The sequence below is a fragment of the Pinus tabuliformis genome, chromosome 9 (genome assembly GCF_031772625.1).
Source record: "Pinus tabuliformis cultivar Carrire ecotype Pingquan chromosome 9, CPIR1, whole genome shotgun sequence".
Taxonomy (NCBI): domain Eukaryota; kingdom Viridiplantae; phylum Streptophyta; class Pinopsida; order Pinales; family Pinaceae; genus Pinus; species Pinus tabuliformis.
Window position 1 is genome coordinate 1,537,888,135 of NC_142307.1, and position 4,072 is coordinate 1,537,892,206.

The window sequence follows — 4,072 nt, forward strand, 5'->3', positions numbered from 1 at the left end:
GATCATTTTTATTGTTGCACTCACTATTGTAGCTCTAATTATTATCATTGTTGCACACCATCTTATTTTTTATTTGAATTCTCATTGAGCTCAAACATTTTGTTTGTTAGGTTTTACAGATTATAGATGAGAGGAACTCTACAAAATCTAAAGACATTAAGGACAGCCAACAACCCAACCCATAGAGGGGGGCTGGTAACATTATGTGTTCCCTTCACAGGTGTTGTTTAATAAAATATATTCTTTATATATCTAGTTTCCATTGTGTTATCACTGAAAATGCTGTAGTAAAAAATTTTTAGCTTGGCTTAAAGTCAGAGCAGTTTCGCAGCGCCAGAATTCTTTTTAGCAGTTTCGCAGCGCTACCTGTTTGCGTGGTTTCGTAGCGTGCTACGAAACTGGGGATTTGTTTGAGTTTTCAGTGAAAGTCCAAATTCTAGCATGCTTATTGTACAGAGTTCTTCTTCCCTCCAGGAATGTTGATAAGAGCAGTGGCAGTATGTTCAAGGAGACACCTTATGATGATACAGCTATTGTAGGATTGCCATCAAATACATTAAGGGAGTTATCTCTGAATTCTGGCTCATGGGTGATTGTGAAAGATGTACATACTAATGTGGGAGACTTGCAGGAGATGTTGTGTTGAATCCTCTAGACAAAGAATCTATTAAATGTTATAAGTAATGGAGTGTTTGATATTTGGGGATTGTCTTTTCACAATCTGTAACTTCTTTCACAAAGCAGGGCGCCACAATGGATTGAAAGATTTGAAAAATATTTATGATAAAGTTCATGTTCCCGTTTGTTGGGTATTGGTGTTCAAAGTTGGATTAGGTAATAAAGGGGCTGCGCTTGCAAATAGCATTTCAAATTGGCTAAATGTGGCACTTCTATCAATTTATGTTAAATCTTCCCCTGCATGCAAGAAGACATGGACATCTTTCTCAAGGAAAGCTTTATATGACATTACAAACTTTCTTAAGCTTACTATTCTATCTGCAGTAATGCGTTGCTTGGAATACTGGTCTTTTGAAATGCTTGTTCTCTTCTCCGGTTTGTTGCCCAAGCCTGAATTTGAGATATCAGTTCTCTCCATCTGTCTTAGCACTCATGCAGTTGCATATATGATCCCCTTTGGCGTGGGTGCTGCTGTAAGTACACGAGTTTCCAATGAACTAGGAGCTGGACGCTCCCGCACTGCACAGTTATCAGTGTGTGTCGGGGTTTGTATGGCAGTCAATGAGGCTCTTATGATAAGATATATCTTATTCTCTATCAGAAATGTATGGGGCTATGTTTATAGCAATGAAGTAGAGGTAGATGAATGCATTTCAATCATTATGCCACTGCTTGTACCCTCAACATTTATGGATGCCATCCAAGGTGTTCTATCAGGTATTGCTAGAGGATGTGGATGGCAAACGTTGGGTGCCTATGCAAACCTTGGGGCATACTATGTGGTTGGCATGCCTATAGCTGTCATTTTAGCTTTTTCACTGCATGTTGGCGGTAGGGGACCTTCGGCATTTGAGCACCTGTTCTGTTGCTAAGAACATTGCGCTAACAAAGGAAAATCTTATCAAAAATTTATCACTGCTGCACAGAAAAGGATATATGGGAGCACTCAAAAGAAGTTGATCAGAGCGCCTTCAGAGATTTCGCATTCATATTCCAAGGTATGCACTTGTGAACAGAGATTACCCCTATTAAGAGTTGAACTACTTTGTGGAGTAAGGGATTTTGTTCAAAACCATGCATAGCGAATTATCAAGCCTTTTATGGAAAAAACCAGTTTATGGAGATGATCACAGTGTCTATGGTTTAGTCGCCAATCTTCTGGCTTATCATATGTTTTCGAACCTCTTACACTATTATGGAGGATTGAACTCGCGTTATCAAAGGCAAACAGAGCGAAAACTGTAGAAGGACAAGGGGGATTTTCAAGAGCTAAGGCCGCTGCATTACTTGTATCTTTTTGTCCGACAATATCCATATGGCGGAGGCGAAGGCAGATATGAAAAATGTAGTTCTAAAAGAGTCCAAGTGCAATGTTTGAAGCATGAGATCACTGGAATAATATGAACGCAATAGTATCAATGATTTGGTTGTCGCTAATTGAGTGACATCCTTGAATACTTGATCTGGTCATTAATTGTTTGTTTTCTTCAATTGAGTGAATCTCCAAAGGGGTAATGTAAATGCATTAATTCTCAAATGGTTCGTTGATTCATATACACCTGCGCCATCCGAACAGGGTTCTTTTCGTTCAAGACTTTCGCTCTGTCCTCGTAAACTATCTGAGCAATCTGAGGATAAAAGTTAAATGTAATTTAATGTGGACATCATGCACTTTTAAGCAAGAACGAAATTTTAGGTCATTGGTTTGGCACCGACGTGAGTCATAATACAGATGGCGCGGAAGGAGTTAGGTTTAGCCTTTTTGGCTGATCTATATACGTCCACGTCCTCGGTATCATGCTAAATCGAATCCTCATGACCGTGAATGATGTTAAGGGGCGCATAAGAAAGGGCCTACAGAATCGAGACAATTGGATGACGGAGAATTCAAGTAGCAGACAACAAAACCAGTGAATCTCCATCTGGCGGTTCGTTTGCAACTCGTGCCTAACCTCATGATATCTTCTAAGCAGTAAATACTTTATCTGATGTGTTTTCTCAGAAAGGGAGTTCATTTGTTCATAATATATTACAGAGAAGATCTAGGTGGCTTTCAGAAGAAACAAATGGATCCTCGGCTTTACTTAATTCACCGGCTCATATCACAGCTCTGAAATTTGAGAATTAAATTAACCAAGTTTTTCATGGCCTTTAAAAAAAACAGAGTCTCAAGAAGCGGAATATAAGTTTGCCCATGAAGAACTATATTTCCTCTGTTGCTTACAATACCTTGTTGCTGGGAGAATTCAGACATCCAGCAGTTGAATGCCATGGTGTTGCACGAATGGTCAGAGGCTGTGCAATTTATATTAGAGAAGCTGGAGCACTTTGCTAAATAATGGTGACCGGAATATACTCTTTAAATGTTTTCCTTTCTACGCCAGTTATGAGTCTTTTTATTTAAATTCATATTACAGTTTCAGGTGAAGATGATTTTTAGAGTTGGAAAGGGCTATTTTGTATACAGTAAGTCGAAGGCCTTAGCTGCGCTAAATGGTATGAGGATGGAAAACTCAAACAAACTGGAAACGATCTATGGGCACTGGGTTGCACTTTATATCAGAGGCTGTATGACATATCACCTTTTAAAGATGGCAGTGAGTGGCTCACATTCCAAAGGATCACCTCATTTGAAGATTTGAAGACAGCAAGGAATACTACACCGACTTTATGTTCCAGTTGGGATTTATGAAGCTTTTATTGGTTTGATGCTAGTCAAGTTGGCTGTGATATGTAATGGCAGAAGCAAGCTTCATCTTCTTCAAACTATTTAGGTTCCTAATAGCTGTACAAATGTCTGAAGAGATCATGGATCTAAGTAGAAAACGCTTCAAAGATACATAGGTTCTGTTTTGACATCTACAGCAGTTTCGTAGCGCGCTACGAAACTGCTGTAGAATGTTGTTTTGTGGAAAAACAATGAATTTTGATGATGAGGTCAGTTAATGGTGAAAGAAGGTCTCAAACTCAGGCAGTGAGATCATACATGTGTTTCATAACCACTCGAACAGTGACAGGTGTAGCTCTTGAAGAGAAGATAAAATATTTTGTTTATTTTCATAAAGTTTTCTCAAAGGCAATTTATGACCGAGCTACTAACATATTGGTGGGGTTACCAGAATCTTCGGTTGATACACCTGTTGGTCCTTGAAGTATCCAGATCATATAACATATGGTGATTATGCGTTGATTAATTGAAGGTTCAAAGAACTCGGAGTGTGGTCTTTAAATGATGAAGAGGAATGGAAGACAGGGGACCGTGGATGTAGGGTGATTAATTTTATCAATTAATAAGCTGTCTTACAGCTAGCATCCGAGACCAGCTTGCTCGGTGATTGTTCCCTTAACATATCTTAGCCATAATGAAAATCATACAGCTGTCCAGCATCCAAGA

At 39.0% G+C, this 4,072-nt stretch overlaps 1 pseudogene; it reads left to right on the forward strand.

The window, feature by feature from the left end:
* The first annotated feature begins 1,004 nt into the window (after nt 1-1,004).
* Nucleotides 1,005-1,550, forward strand: LOC149154485 (protein DETOXIFICATION 16 pseudogene; annotated as a pseudogene).
* Nucleotides 1,551-4,072: the final 2,522 nt, after the last annotated feature.